Source organism: Gossypium arboreum, chromosome 6 (genome assembly GCF_025698485.1).
Source record: "Gossypium arboreum isolate Shixiya-1 chromosome 6, ASM2569848v2, whole genome shotgun sequence".
Lineage (NCBI taxonomy): Eukaryota > Viridiplantae > Streptophyta > Magnoliopsida > Malvales > Malvaceae > Gossypium > Gossypium arboreum.
This window is the reverse complement of record NC_069075.1, coordinates 11833348-11851451: the sequence shown is the minus strand read 5'-3', so window position 1 is coordinate 11851451 and position 18104 is coordinate 11833348. Positions and strand designations below refer to the sequence as shown.

The window sequence follows — 18104 nt, the reverse complement described above, 5'->3', positions numbered from 1 at the left end:
AAAGTATGCTGGAAATTTAATATTTAAATGAGAGTATGGATGAAATTTTAATAGAAATAAAGTATGAATTAAGATAGAAAAGTAAGTGAATTTAGTTAGAATTAAATTGAAATTAAAGTAAATCAACATTTTGTACTAAGACTATTTTGGACAGCAGCAGTAGTCTAAGTTTGAAAAATCACCAAAATTGTAGAAATTTAATTAGAGGATGAATAAAATATGAAATTAAATATTATTGAGTCTAGTTTCTTATAGAAGAAACGATATAAGCAATTGAATTGTAAATTATGAGATATAATGAATTTTGTGAGACAAGGTCAGAATGAATTCGGTTCCCTGTTCTGACTTTGGAAAATCACCAAAATTGAATAAAAATAATTAGAGGCTTAAAGTTATATGTTTAGAATCCCTAATGAGTCTTTTTTCATTAGAAATCAACGATAATGTTATCCGAATTCTGTACTATGAGATAATTAATTTTTAGTGAAGAAGGACGAAACTGTCAGACAGCAGAATAGGGGTGAATTTAAAGAATAAACTGTACTTAATGGCTAAACCAAAATTCTAAAAATTTTATTGTAAGAAGATTTGTGAGTCTAGTTTCAGGAAAAATTAGCGGATCTTAATTTAGAATTCTATAACTCAAGATATGAATTAGTAATGTATTAATGATTATGAATTGTATTAATTTCAGAGTCAATGTGGTACCGTAAATCTCGCTAAGAAAGGACAAGACAAAGTCAACGGGAGTTAGCTCAAAAATTACGGTTTGTATTTCTATAATCTGAACCTAATACTTAATTGTTGAATTTATTTCTTAATATGTATATTAAGTGTTTTGAAGTAAGAATTATTGTGTTTTGCAAATGAAATGGATTGATATAGTATGTGATGAATTTATTGAATTTATATTGATTGAATTGGCGATATATATATAGATATATATATTGAATATTGAATATATATTGATTATTTGAATTGAATTGAAATATAAATTGTTTGAAAATTTTAAATATGAGATTTGCGATATTTGGATATTTGTTATTGAAAAGTGAATTGAATTGTATTGAATTATGAATTTATGTGATTAATTAAAATGTGTATTGATTAAAAAATTGAAAGTGAATTGAATACCCTATTAATGATGATCGGGCTGAGTCGGATATAGTTGGCATGCCATAGGATTGGAAGTGTTCAGGATTCTTCGACCTCGAGTCGGTGAGACACTGGTGTCACTATTTTTCTTCGGATAGATTCGATGAGGTACTTGGGTACCAACTTTACTTGGCTAGGCCGATGAGACACTGGGTGTCAAATATTGCTTCAACTATCCGATGAGGCACTTGGGTGCCATATTGGTGTGTTTGGTTGGATCCGTGTATCCGCCAAGGTCCGAGTCTTGTTAATAGGGGTAAATAAGTGAAAAGATAAGTCGAGTGAATTTGATTGATTGAGCTATTGGAATGAAATGAGAAATTGAATTGAGAATTGAAATTGAGATATGAGATTGAAAACATGAACCAAAAGGTTCATGAAATGAGTGAAGTTCAAATGGATGATGATTGATGATAGAATGAATTAAAATGGTATATTGTTAAGAAGTAAAGTGTGAAAACAAGTGAATTGTGAATATATTGTATAGAATTTTATACGGTAAGTAAATGAAAAGAATTGAACAAATATGTTATTGTGTTTGTTATATGACTTGTATAGAATTTATATGGTAAGTAATTGAAATTTTATCTATAAAACAAATAAATGAATACTTAAAATTGTTATTGTGATTTTAAGTTTAATTGTTATATTATTAAGTGTTCGGATTATGGAAATACCACTGAGTATACCATACTCAGCGTACGGTTTGTTTCCATGCGCAGGTTTAGTAAAGATAGAACGTTGAATCAGCATCCCAGTTCGATCCCGAATTCATTAAGGCAAAGTGTGTTAATTATTGGTAATGGCATGTACCTAGGATGTTTTATGAGAGTCATTTAGGTTGTAGATATACTCATGAAATGAGTAAATTATGGTTGGCAACGGTATGTAGTATGAATTTGAAATTTACTAAAAATTCGTAGTGATTCTAAATTAGTCCCGAATTGAATTTACTGTTCATATTGGACCGCGAGGGCCCATTAAAGGGACGACATCTTAAAACTAGGATGTGTGTAAATATTTATTTTAATTAATGACCGAAATTGGACTGTACTGACTGGTAATGTCTCGTAACCCTGTTCCGATGACGGTATAGGGTTAGGGGCCGTTACAATAAGGGTTATTGAATAAAATAGTTTTATGATTGATATTGAGTGGTGAATTGAAATATGGTTAGAGACACACGAATTGTGTATTTATGAATTGAATATGAAGGAAAAATATTGTTGTTCAAATGATTTGTGTTCATATTATGAAAAGCTATCTAGGATAGCAAATGATAAGAATTGAATGTGTTATAAATGCTTTATTTACGAATTGATTAATTGTATGACGATGGTTATTATATATTTAATGTGTAAGTTATATAATTATTTTACTTTTAAGCATTCGGATTATAGAAATACCACTGAGTTTATACTTAGCGTACGGTTTGTTTTCTGTGTGCAGGTTAGGTAAAGTTAGATTGCTAATTTAGCATCCATCAATAATCCTGAATTCAAAACGTGGTGATGTATGTTTCTTTTTGTGTCAGCATGTACCTAGGATGTTTTATGCATTTCATTTTGGGAGTGAAGGTAAATAATGTTATAAGATGATATTGGTACTTATATACATGAATATATGTGCTATGTTGTGGTTTAATATGGAATGTTTAAGTTAATGCAAAAGTGAGTAAGATATAGGCAAATTTGGGTTGAAATTGACATGATTTTAGAATTGGCTTGAATGAAGTTTTATTGCATTGTTTTGATAATATATGTGAATTACCTATGAGGGAGCACTGGTTAGGTCATTAGATTGATTGTTTGGCACGTTTTAAAGGTATTTAATTGTATTTTAAGGTGATTGAACAATTGGTTTTTTAGTTGCTTGGTATTCAAGGTTGCAGGGAAGGGTAAACTTGATGTCTAAGGTTCATTTTGAGTCCACACCACCAGAGTCACGAGCGTATGACTGAATCGTGTGAGACACACGGCTAACACATGGACGTGTGATTTGGCCGTGTGCCCCCTGCAACTTAAAATTTTCAAAATAGAATGCTCAAGTATTTTCACACGGACAGAGACACGGGCGTATGTCTTAGCCATGTGAAACATACGGTCTAGCACACGGGCGTGTGGCTGGCCGTGTGTCCTAAGTCAGAGAGTTACACGGGGTTAGACATGGCCTGAGACACGAGCATATCCCATGGCCACATGGTCTTGTGTCTCCTGCACCTAGGAAAAATTTTGAAAATTCTCAAAAAAATTTCGAAGTACTTGATTTATTCCCGATTTGTTTCTAACATGTATTTTGAGCCTTGAGGGCTCAAAAGAGGGACAATATAAATAAATTATGATGTGTATGCTAAATGATTATGTAATATTCGTTTTTTATCTAAAAAGTCTGGTAATACTCTATAACCCAGTTTTGGTGACTGATAAGGGTTAGGGGGTGTTACAAGTTTCTATTGAGAGCGTTACTTTTCTACTGAAAGTAATTAAACCATTTCTTGTTCTGTATTTGGTTTGTGTTGCTCAAGCCCACACTTGACACAATTTGAGGTTCGAGGATAGTGGAGAAGGTTGTTTAGTTGAAAGTCAAAAATGATATAATTCCCTCTCACACAAAGCACAAGTACTTTTTGGGAAAAATTTATTATTATAAATATAAAAAACTGACTCGATTTTCAAAATTTTAATTTTTTGCCATGATTAAAAACAATTTTCTAAACTGGAAATTTCCAACATGGGCTCATGTTCAATTTGAAAATTTTAACCTAATTTGTGAAAACCCAAAATATGCTTTGGGATAAAATTTTAATTTTAATTTTTTTTAAGATTGAACCATGGGAAATTTTTTCCCCAGTTAGAGTTGGCTTATTTTCCTGCTTTAATATTTTTCGAATATTATGAATGTGTGGATGACGATAAATCGAATAGCATGTCCATGCATATACATATGAATAAACATGTCATATGACTTAGGAAGAATGCAACCTATACTTGTCTACATATATTCAAAACTTTGCATTGTTTTAAAAGGTCGAGTAGGAGAAAGACCTTAAACAAAACCTAGAGTCTCCATTAAAAGTCTCTATGTGATAGTATAATAATACTTCAAGTCAATTTTACCCTGATTGTACCCCACAGTAAGTATTATTATGTGGGTTAGCTAGAAAGATTTCCTATTAAAGGACAACTAGTCGTGTATGATACTCACTGAGATCATCCTATGATGACTCAAAATAGAGTACATATTCATGATGGATGTCGAGTCGGTGATTACACACTTAAGATATTCTAGTTAAGTAACTTTCGACGAAGCTCTACTTAAGTTAGAACAATAGCCAAACATGAAGCGGTTATTAATAGGTGTGGGGTCTAATGTGTTTAGGTTCACATATTAATTGGATGAAAGTCATGTTTCTAATAGTTGATTAAGATTACCCCAACAATAACTTAATTTAATGGGTGTGGAAATTATCATTGTAACATACTTACAAATTTTCAAGGTTTAATGTAAGACGCATGTGAATTATGTATGTTGCAAAACTTTTTTTCAAATATTTACTTAATACCAAGGTTTAATATAAGACATGCATCATTGTTAATACATTATGTATGTTGCAAAGCATTTTTTTCCAAATATTTGCTTAATCCAAAGATAATTAATGGATTCACTCTTATGTTTTAGTTTGAAATGACACCAATTCCTTTTCTTAATATCCTTACTGAGAACAAACTAAAAGAAAATAACTATAAGGATTAAAAACGAAATCCCAACATTGTCCTAAGCTATGAGACATAAGTTGGTCTTTGATGCTAGATGCCTTCCAGCTACCCAAGCTAAGGCTAGAACTCGATGGAGAGATTTTGTTGAGATAGCTTGTTGTAATATACTAAAAAGTGTGACTAGTACCCTTCAAAAGCAACTATTCAAGAGGCCAAATTGTCTTGGCTTGATAGTTTGCGATAACTATTTTGATAAATGTCCAGCAAAAACCCAACACTCTGGTCAAATACCACAATACTCTTATGAGCTATTTTGCCGAGGTCGCGGATAATGGGAGTTGGACTAGACTCAAATACAAAAATAGAAATTGTGTTCAAAAGCTTTTCGGAGGGCTTTGTTGATTTTATGGTTGCATTGGCTCAACTACTCAGCAAAAATAAATAAGGTTTAACGCCCCTAAAATTGTGGAAAAAAACATGGTAGAAATTGGCAATTAAATCTGGACACAAATCTGGGCAGCCTCACAAAGATCTATAAATACTGAAGCCACAAAGTTAACTGAGGTATAGCCATTAGTTACTTAACGCAATTTCTTTTCTCTAATTCCTATTAAGATTATCACTAACTTAAGCAACTAGGGTGCGACGGAGTACAAATTTTGGTGTCGTCTAACTTGTCTATGATCTTGCAGTTCACAAAAAGCATTGACCCAACCCACTCTAGCAACCGCGCCATAAGTAGCTCTCAACAATATATATTATTATAATTATAAATTTAAGTAAAAATATTATTATTTCTTATCTGAAATATTCTATTATACTATAATTACATTTAATTTCAATTAAATTTGAAATAATATTGATTTGATTCTTAAACAAAAGGTAAAACTATTCCAATATTATTTACTCCAATCACAAAAGTTGAACACGAGACCTTATTTAAAGAGTATTAAACTATTCACCATTTATTAAAATTAGAAAGGTTTAAAAATCTTGTAAACATCGGAGGTTTTTTTTTTGTCATTTTCTTCTTGAGTGGTACACTTAATTAGTAAATACCTCCTGTTCTAATATTCTTTACTAATAATATTATCTTTGTACTTTAGTGCTAATTAGATATTTTGATAAAACCCTTTTTCTTTTAAATTAATAATAGTTTTAAAATCTAATCAATCAATCTAATCCAACCATGAACCATCCAATCATCATCAGCTTCAAATTTGCAGTTTAGTGGTGTTTATTCAAGCCAGATTACAACATACAATTATATTATATAAGCATATAAAAATAAAGTCTAGCATTTCGTGGGACATGCACAAAAATATGAGATCAATATTAATGAATCTTTATCAGAATGTGGCAAAACTTTATCAATAATTTATTAGGTTGATTTATCATCAAAATTGGACCACACAAAATTAGGTTAGAGGATTGCAATTATGGGCCTAAAAATATAAATTGTGTAAATACGATTGACATAGACATTGTTATTAATATAAAAAAACGTAAATTTGAGTGTGTTAAAACGCTTTATTCTTCAATTTATGGATTAGGAGGGACTATGAACAGTTCTAATCATTGTGTAAAAAAAACTTAGATATGACTAGAACTTATAAAATAAAATATATTACAAAATTATAAAATAAAATGGGTTGGGCTCATATCTTGAATGTAGAAGCTCAAGATTGGCTCGTATTTTAAATAAGTTTAGATATTTTTGCCCAAACCCATTTTTTAAGTCTTGTACTTTCATCTAATTTCAAGTAGACCCTCAACTGATAAATGGATCTAACTATAAATAAAACATTCAAATACCTATAATAAGAATTAATCATTAAATGAATAAAAGATCATATTAATTATTAAAATGCACAATCAGGTTAAAAATCTAAATATATACATACCTAAATTAAAATAAATCTAATAAACTTGACTCATATTTGATAAGACTTAACAACAATAATTATTAAAAAAACATGATTTATACAATACATAACCAAAATTTTAAATCTTTTAACTTATTATTAAGTTGGAGCATCATTTATGTCAAATTATTGATGTTTGGGTTCGGAATGTTATAGGTTGTATTTGTTTCACTGAAAACAATTTTCGAAAAATGGATTAATTTTTGGACAAACTGATATTTTTGGTGTTTGAATGATTTTATGTAAAATATTTCTGTCGCTTGGTAAAGTTTCCCAAAATCATTTTCTAAATGTTATTCTTAGCAAAACAAACAAAAAATAAATATATTTGTTACAAAAATTATAGTAACATTTCTTTTGGCAATCAAAATTTATTTTATAATAATAAATATCATATATAAACTTAATAATAATCAACTTCAAATTAAAACTGAACTTAAATTATATATCTCATATATATTATATAAAAGAAAGCACGAGAGCATATATGAAAACATTAAACTCGAGATGGTTCTTTGAATTTGAAATATTTCTTTAATTGTTAGTCTATAATTCAAGGACTCATTATTAATTTAATTTAACCACATTATATAATAATAATTTAATTTAATTGCCATATTATATACCTCACTATTAAACACATCATACAATAATTTAGTTTAAATTGATTTAGGAAGAAAATATGAATATAACATTTATTTTCTATTGAATTCATTGAGTAAGAAATGTGGAACAATAAGTTATTTTATTTTTTGTTTATTATATATATATATATATATATATGATAGCATACATACATATACACATACACATACACATACACGTATCGATATATAATAATAATAATAATAATAATAATAATAATAATAATAATAATAATAATAATAATAAAATTTTGGAATAATTTTAGTAACAATATTTCTAAACCTGTTCAAAGACATTTGTCACCTATTACATCTTGACACATCAACATGATTTTAATTTCAGTAATCAAATTATTAGTGAAACATTATAAAAATTAAATAGATTCATAAAAATAATGAAGTGCATTTTAATTAATACATACAATTGGCTTGAGTATGTAAACTAGTATTACATATATGAAAGTGAATAATGGCATATTAGAGTTGGAAATGATAAATGAAGCTAAAATGCTTCAACTAAATACTGTATTGATATAATTAAAATAATCATTTTTTTACTATAAAACATCTATTATTAAATATTTATAAAATTTAATATATATTTATTATTAAAATATTAATTTAAATATTTTAATAATATATTAAAATTATTATTTAAAAATTAAAACTATTATTATAAAAATAAAATTACAATATTAAATATAAATAATTAAATATGTACATTTAATAATATCAAACATTATAATATTTCATTTTATATTTTTATATTTTAAAATTAAAATAAAAATTTATTATTAATATAATAATATTAAGTTTCATTTAAGTTAATTTTATATAAAATTTATTCAGATTGAAATTGTTTTTTAGAAAATAAGTTATGTTGTTTTAAAAAATAAGTTAATTTATAGAAAAGAGACTTATTACGTAAATTATTCTCTATTAATTAAACTATTTTCTATGAGATAAATACAAAAACATGAAATAAGTAAATATTTTTATAAAACAAATGCAATATTAAATAAAAAACAAAAGATGAATTTGTTTAGCATGCGCATAGGCCGAAGTCACCAATATTTTTTTCGCCTATAAAAGCCCAAAACTCTTTATTTTCAAGAATACTTGTTGGATCATGTTTTCAAATATGATATCAACTTGTGTAATTGGGTCTGAACTTAATATTCTTTACTCAAGCCCTTACTCATTTAAAAAAATATTTTTGATCATATCTGTTATATATATTTTTTAATAATTTCATTATAGATTATGATTATATTTGTCTTTTTTGATACAACATTTAGAACTACTCATAGTCCCTTCTCAACTCATAAATAAGAGGATAATGTGTTTCAGCACACTCGAATCTAGATTCTCTTACATTGACAACAATGTCCATACCAATCGAGCTAAAACTCAATCTAGTATTTACTATATTTTTCTATTGCTTTATGAAATAATAATGTGTTTCCTTTAGATTGGATTCCTTGCTTTTGAAACCATTGTTTGTGATTTGGTGATAGGAAATTGAAAAAAGGAGAAAATATTCCACTTTGATTGTAAGGCAGACAACAAATGTTCACTGTTAGGCTCCAATCTCTATTAGCTTAAACAACCTTTTCAATACAACACTATTCCCCCAATTTTCATTTAACAATACCAATAGGCAATAGCTTTGGAATAAAGTGACCATTTCAATTACTATATATAGTTTTATATACTAACAATGAATCACATTATTGAATAAATTCAATTTTAATTTTTTAATAATAATATGTTGTTATTATTATAAAATTTAATTAATAAACACAAATTCAAAACTTTTTAAATTTAATAAATTGATTTGTATGGAATCTTTAAAAAAAGAAAACCAATTAATTATAATTGGGTTTTCAGGTGAATATTGTGTTCTATTTTTCTGGGTTCACACCTCACAAGGGATCAAATCAACTATTTCATCTACCACTTGACACTCTTTTGAGACAACTGATGATGAAATAAATGTATGTAACATCATAAATCACATGAATTTGGTATCAACCATACCATATTCCAACTTGTTTTCCAGCCTATGAAATATCTTGTCAAACTACAGCAAACTTATATATATATATATATATATATATATATTCTTAAAATAATTGATTTATTGCTTCATATTAATTTAAAAAGCACTTACTAAAGTAGGCCACAATGAGATGAATCTATTCTTAAATATTAAACTATCTCAAATAAATTAATGTTTAATTAAAATAATAAAATTATAAATAATCATTTTATATTGAAACATAAATGGTTTTTACACAAAATATTAAATTCTCTATTAAATAATTTTGTTTGGAGTATAAATGAATCACAATGTTCAGTTAATAGACAAACTTCTAACTTTTATTTATAATATTTGACAAAATTGAAGTTAATTGCATTTGGGTAACCTCTGATTTTATTAATTTGAAAAATTAAAGTTAATTGATTCTAAACTTTAAAATGTTTTATTTGAGTTTTAAAGAATCAATATTGTTTCTATTAGATTTTTCCGTTAATCTAGCCACTAACTTAGGCATTAAAACAATTTAAATCTCACCTAAAGCATAATTATAAATTTGTATGTATCTACCGCATAAACAACTAGAATCTGACAAATTAAAATGAAGAAATAACCCTATTTTAAATTTTATTAATCATTAAGACATCAAATCTAATAAAGGACAATAAAATAATAAAAAACCAATATTTAATTTATTTTTTTTCTCTCTATGCTTTCATCGATCACCAACTCGCCTGAAGGGATTACCCCTATTCGTGCTAGTGGCCATGTAACACCCCTAACCCGTAACCGTCATCGGATTAAGGTTATGAGGCATTACCAGACAAACAGAACATTTTAGACCAATTCAGAATAATAGATATCACATAACATTAATACATAGGCAATCATCAACAATTCATCTCTTATAATGGTCTACGAGACCTAAAATATACTTTTAAGGACAGTCGGAACTAAACTGAACACATTCATAAATTTCAGAACTCAGAAAATTTTCAATTCTGTTGAGGTCACACGCCCATGTGACCAAGCCATGTGCCTTGCACGGGCACCATACATGCCCATGTGATCCAACCGTGCCATAACAGAGCATACATACTGACTTTCGCCCACGGCCAATAAACACGCCCGTGTGCTATGGCCGTGTGATACTTAGCTAGTTACTGACTTGAGCCCATGGCCATATGACACGCCCATGTGTCTTAACCGTGTGATCTAAAGAGTTACTGTTTTCCATACACGGCCACAAGGCACGCCCGTGTTCCCTGACAGTGTGGCACAATGCAGGCTTGGTTTAAGCCAACTCGCTACCCTTTTTTGGGTCATTCCTACAAGTAATATTTATACCAAACTTTTCAGTCAAATCCATGCTCAAAACATGCTTCATTATAACTAAATCATCATCATTCAACAACATATACAAATCCATACCAAAATACATTAAAAAAATCTTATTACAGCAACATGCCAAAATGCTCATTTCATAGCTCAATTATGGCACATTCTAACTCATGCTTAAACTTACCATTTCCTCAACTTGGCACATTACAAAATGACCATCACATACAAGGCCATATAACCATTACAAGCATACACAACTTTGCATTACAACCCATTTACCAAAACTAAGCACAAACATACCATTTGCTAGCCAACTCTCATGGCATAACATATATACATATCAAAGCTTAAATACATAAACATTCTAGCCTATACATGCCATACTTAAAAATATTTACACTTTCAAAAGTACCAAAATGAGTTCAATAGGATGATGACAATCCTCGACTATCCCCGAGCCTTCAGTAGCTACGATAACTGTAAAATAGACAGAAATCACACAGAGTAAGCTACAAAGAGCTTAGTAAGCCAAATGCAATTGGTTTAACATTTAAATCATATAAAGTAAAAATTAACAACAAGAATTTATAACCATTTCACAGAATAATTCATGAGCCTAACCATGCTCACTTGTTTGTATACATGTCATGTTTCATTTCCATGATTTTATTCATACTTCGCATTCCTTATTTCATAGAAACAGAGTCTTTCATATTCAGAAATTTAATACGATACAAACGTACCTGTACAGATTATACATTTTATATATTCATTCCCATATCTCGTACTCTATCATCAGACGGTTCAGAAACGATACAGACACTCATAAACGGGTACAATGTCAACGTCCCGGACGTGGTCTTACATGTAATTTAGTTTCAATGCCTCTGTCCCAGACAGGGTCTTACTCAAAATCAGATACGATGCCTATGTCCGTCTTACATGTAAATCTCAAATCGAAGCCTGTGTCCTAAACACGGTCTTACACGATATCTCAGATCAATATCAACGTTCTTTTAGAAACGTACAGAGCTTTTCATATACTAGCATGTTATCGAAGTTTACTCAAATTTATTCATCAGGCTCTCAAGGCCGTCCAATACAGATTATAGTTTGTATATGCAGAATTCAGTCAACTTAACACGTAATTGTAATTTGGCTTACCTCGTATGAATTTCGGACGGAAACGAGTCCACTATTCAACTATTTTGGACTTCCCTCGATCTAAGTCCGATTTTCTTTGTTCTTGATCTATTACAATTCAAATTCAACCATTTAATCATTCATTTCATTCAAAATAATCCATGAACACATATTTAGGGTACTTTGCATTTTAACCCATACATTTTCACACTTTGAAAATTTAGTCTATTTTTCACAAAATCACAATTATGCAAAACTCACCAAGACTATAGCTTGGCCGAATATACATAGCTTCCATACAAGCCCAAATAACATATTTAATTCACAATTTAGTCCTTCAAAACCTCATTTTCACAAATTAGCCCAAATAACTCTATTCCATAAAAAATTCAAGAACAAAGTATGATAATCTCATATATATCTTTCATTATCCATATAAAAACATTACAAAGTTCATATAATCATCAATGGCACATTTCATAATCTTCAACAGAAACAGAAATTCAGACATGGGTTTTGAAGAACACGAAGCAACGATCACTGAAATGTAGAAATTATCAAAAACCAAGTCATACACTTACTTATTCAAGCTACCAAGTTGCCAAATATGAAAACCCCATTTTTTTGGCTTTCTTCCTTAGAACATTCGGCCATAAACGATGATAAATGGCCATTCATTCTACTTTGTTTAATTATTATGTATTTAATACATAATTTACTATTTTATCCTTTGTAATATAACTTAGAAATCATTTAATAGTTATCCAAATTTGTCCATAAAAATCCACTATGAATATTAAGGGTATAATTGTCTATCAAGGACCCTTACTTTAAAAGCCAAATCCAAATAACACATTTATCAAATAGCATTCTACTTTAGCATTTTACGCGATTAAATCCCTTTTTCAATATTCAGTACGGAAACTGTTAGAATTAAGTGACCCAAATTCTTATTTAAATAAAATACGATGGAAAATAAAATAAAAGTAAAATCCATATAGAACTAGACTTCTTTTATTTTATTTTAGAATAAGGTTTTAAACCTTATTAAACTCCATCTATTTTATATTGATTAGGATAAGGTGTTTCAATCCTACTAGAATATGGCTTTGCAAGCCTATAAATAGACATAGTCTATTCCTCTTGTATTTGAGTAAAAATTTTTCGACATAGTGAATTTTCTTCTCCTCCGCCTGTGGTTTTTTTCCGAAAGGGTTTCCACGTAAAATTTATGTGTTCTTTATTTTTATTTATTTTATTCTATTTTATTTTTCACAAATTGGTATCGAGCTTAGGGTTATTCATCTCGATCACGGTAATGGCGTCTTTGAAGTATGAAATTTCATTGTTGGATCGCAACACAGATTTGCGTTGTGGCAAATTAAGATGCAAGCGATTCTTGCAGATGGATCTAGAGGATGCCCTGCTAGGATAGATAAGATGCCTTCGACATTAACAGATGAAGAGAAGAAGCGTAAGGATCGAAAGGCATTAACACAATTACATCTGCATTTGTCCAACGAAATTTTGCGAGGATGTGATGAAAGAAAAACCGCATTGCATTATGGAAGAGGCTAGAACAAATATGTATGTCGAAAACTCTAACAAGCAAGTTGCATATGAAGCGGCGTCTTTATGCTCATCGTTTGGAGGAAGGTGCGTGCGTACCGAACACTTAACAAAGTGTTTAAAGAAATTCTCTCAAACTTGGAGGCCATGGAGGTTCAAGATGATAAGGAAGATCTAGGGTTGATTCTACTTTGTTCGTTGCCCCGTCTTATTCAACCTTTAGAGACACGATTTTATATAGCCATGAGTCTCTCACAGTTGATGAGGTTTATGATTCTTTAACCTCGTATGATAAGATGAAGCATCTTGTGGTTAAACCCAACTCTCGGGGAGAGGTCTCATTGTTCGTGGGAGACAAGACCGAATGTTGATGATAATCGTGGTAGAACACAGAATGGAATCCTCGTGGTAAATCTAAGGGTAGATCGAAATCTTCAAACAGAGGTAAAACTTGCAACTTCTGCAAGAAGAAAGGGCACATTAAATCTGAGTGCTATAAGCTACAAAATAAGATTAAAAAGGGAAAACAGCCAGAAAATTCCGGTGAAGCTGATGTTGTAGAAGACTACAGCGATGGTGAACTTCTAGTTGCTTCATCAATGATTCTAAAGTAAGCGAGGAGTGGATACTTGATTCAGTCGCACCTTCCACATGAGTCCCAATCGGGATTGGTTTACAACTTATGAAACGATGATCTCGAAGGTGTTGTTTTGATGGGAAATAATGCTTCATGTAAAATCGCGGTGTTGGAACAATTAAAGTTAAGATGTTTGATGGAGTTGTCGAACACTTAGTGACGTGCGGCATGTTCCGAATTGAAAAGAAATTTAATTTCGTTGAGTACTCTTGATTCAAAAGTGCAGATACACAGTGAAAGTGGGGTTTAAAGATTTCCAAAGGGTCCCTTGTTGTGATGAAAGGGCAAAGAAAGATTGCCAAGTTATATGTTTCTGAGGTTCTCATCATATCGGTGATGCAATTGTCCGCTTCCTCTTCCTTGTCGATGATGATATTACTAAACTTTGGCATATCGCCTAGGGCATATGAGTGAGAATGGCATGGCGTAATTAAGCAAAGAGGACTTCTTAATGGGCAAGGAATTTGCAAACTGAATTTCTGAGCACTGTGTTTTTGGGAAGCAAAAGAGAGTTCGATTCACTAGAGGAATCCATAACACGAAGGAAACATTGAGTATATCCATTCGATCGTGGGGCCAGAGTGCCTTCGAGAGGTGGAGCTAATTATATGCTAACCTTTATTGATGATTTTCCGAAAAAGTTTGGGCGTTCTTCACAAGCGAAAAGCGATGTGTTTTCCACATTTAAGTCTTGGAAAATTATGATTGAAAAAGCAGACGGAAAAGCAGATAAAATACCTCCGCATGCATAATGGCTTAGAGTTACATTACGATGAGTTTAATAGATTGTGCAAGTCGGAAGGATCATGAGACACTTGACGATTCGTCATACTCCACACAAAAACGGCGTTGCGAGCGAATGAACGAACGATCATGGAGAAGGTTCGATGTATGTTGTCAAATGCCAACTTACCAAGTCATTTTGGGCGACGACCTCTCATCGCATGTTTTTGATCAACCGATCTCCATCCGTTGCCATTGAGAAAAAGACTCCACAAGAGGTATGGTCGGTAATCCCGCTAATTATTCGATTTAAAGATTTTGGGTGTCCTGCGTATGCTCATGTTGATAATGGAAAATTGGAACCGAGATCCATTAAATGCGTTTTCTTGGTTATAAAGTGGTGTAAAAGGCTATAAGTTATGGTGTCTGAAAATAGAAAAGTTGTGATTAGCGAGATGTTGTTTTTGATGAAACTGCTATGCTACCTAACTTATCTCTTAAAGACTCTTCCAATAAAGAAAACCAAAAGCGGTGGAGCATCGATTAATACGAATCAACTCCTCAAGCCAAGACAAAAATTGAGAATAGAGTTGCTTCTTCACCGCAATACTCTATCGCCAAAAACAGGACAAGAAGAGAAATTAAACCTCCAAAGAAGTATGCCAAGGTTGATCTAGTTGCTTATGCTTTAAATGTGGCTGAAGATATAGATGCAAATCAAGAGCCATTTAATTATTCGAGGCGATTAGTGTGAAGACTCGAAAAAGTGGATGTTTGCTATGCAAGAGGAGATGGAATCACTCCACAAAAAAGAAACATGGGATCTTGTAAAACTTCCTAAAGGTAAAAAGGTCATTCGTTGTAAATGGGTGTTTAAAAGAAAGAAGGGACTCGGGAGTTGAAGAACCCGGATATAAAGCAAGGCTTGTTGCAAAGGGTTACTGATCAAATTCGAAGTGGACTTCACAGATGTGTTCTCTCCGGTTGTTAAGCATAGTTCGATTCGAGCTTTGCTTGGTATTGTTGCCATGCATGATTTGGAGCTTGAGCGGTTAGATGTAAAAGCGTATTTTGCATGGAGAACTTGAGGAAGATATTTACATGCAACAACCAGAGGGTTTTATAGTCTCGAGAAAAGAGGACTATGTTTGCTTCTTTGAAAAAGTCCCTTTACGGTTTGAAACAGATCACCAAGACAAGGGTACAAGAGGTTTGATTCCTTTATGACTTCTCATGATTTCAAAAGAAGTAGTTTTGACAGTTGTGTCTACTTTAAGAAAAAGCAGTGATGGTTCTTTTGTGTATCTACTTCTTTATGTTGATGACATGTTGATAGCAACAAAAGATAAAGAGAGATAAGAAAGGTTAAAGCCCAACTAAGTGAAGAATTTGAGATGAAAGATTTAGGACCAGAAAGAAGATACTTGGTATGGAGATTCTCGAGATAGAAAAGCAAGTAAATTGTACCTAAGTCGGAAGGGTACATTGAGAAAGTTCTTTGCGAGTTCAATATGCAGAGTGCTAAGCACATTAGTACTCCTTTAGCGACCATTTCGGACTTTCATCGGCCTTATCTCCTCAATCATATAATGAGATTGAGTACATGTCACATGTTCCATACTCTAGTGCAGAGGATCTCTCATGTATGCTATGGTTTGTTCACGTCCGATTTATCATATGCGATCGGTCAGGTTAGCGATACATGGCGAATCTCGGTAAAGAACACCGGAAAGCGATTCGATGGATTTTAAGATACTTACGAGGCACTACTAATGTTTGCTTACAGTTTGGAAGAACTAAAGATGGAGTTATAGGGTATGTTGATGCTGATTTTCTTGGAGACCTTGATAGAAGAAGATCTCTCACGAGTTACGTCTTTACAATCGGAGGTTGTGCAATTAGTTGGAAAGCCACTTTGCAAACTACGATCGCTTTGTCTACCAATGAAGGAGTACATGGCGATTCTTGAGGCTTGTAAAGAAGCTATTTGGTTGAAGGGACTATTTAGTGAACTCAATGAAGACCTTCAAATCAAGACAAGATTTTTGTGACGATCAGTGCCATCTTTCTTACAAAAGATCAAATGTTTCATGAGAGAACAAAACACATTGATATTCGGTATCATTTTGTTCATGATATTATTGCTCGTGGTGATATTGTTGTGAGCAAAATTAGCACTCATGAAAATCCTGCAGATATGATGACTAAGTCACTTCCTATAACCAAGTTTGAGCATTGCTTAGACTTGGTTGGTGTTCATTGTTGAAGTTAAACCCTTAAGGGGTTTTTGGAAGAGGTGAAGAACTTGTTTATTGAAAGTTCGCGATGAAGAACTTGTTCATTGAGAATTTGTGTCAAGGTGGAGATTGTTAGAATTAAGTGACCCAAATTCTTATTTAAATAAAATACGATGGAAAATAAAATAAAAGTAAAATCCATATAGAACTAGACTTCTTTTATTTTATTTTAGAATAAGGTTTTAAACCTTATTAAACTCCATCTATTTTATATTGATTAGGATAAGGTGTTTCAATCCTACTAGAATATGGCTTTGCAAGCCTATAAATAGACATAGTATATTCCTCTTGTATTTGAGTAAAAATTTTTCGACATAGTGAATTTTCTTCTCCTCTGCCCGTGGTTTTTTTCCCGAAAGGGTTTCCACGTAAAATTTATGTGTTCTTTATTTTTATTTATTTTATTCTATTTTATTTTTCACAGAAACAAACAAATTAAATCACAGAAATTTCACAAATGTAAATTCACATATCACAAACACAGAAAATAATATCTTTCAAAATCGGTTACGTGGTCTCGAAACCATTGTTCCAACTAGGGTCTAATCTAGACTGTTATAATTCTCCCCCCTTAGGGATTTTCGTCCCCGAAAATCTTACCATTAAACAAATTCGGATATTGCTGTCTCATAACATCTTCAGACTCTCACGTGGCCTCTTCAACACCGTGTTGATGCCACATCACCTTAACTAATGGAATTTTCTTTTTTCGTAACTTTTTAACCTCACGAGCTAAAATACAGATCGGCTTTTCTTCATAAGTCATATCAAATTGGATTTCAATATCATACGGTGAAATTACATGAGAAGGATCAGATCTGTATCGTCGAAGCATCGATACATGAAACACATTATGTATCTTTTCTAATTCAGATAGTAGCCTCAATCTATAAGCAACTGACCCAACTCGTTC

At 31.2% G+C, this 18104-nt stretch overlaps 1 long non-coding RNA gene across 1 annotated transcript; it reads left to right on the top strand.

Moving 5' to 3' along the window:
- The first annotated feature begins 723 nt into the window (after positions 1–723).
- LOC128294054 (uncharacterized) lies at positions 724–2825 on the top strand. Its single transcript, XR_008284250.1, has 2 exons — positions 724–767; positions 2605–2825. It is a non-coding gene; the product is annotated as an uncharacterized LOC128294054 (long non-coding RNA).
- Positions 2826–18104: the final 15279 nt, after the last annotated feature.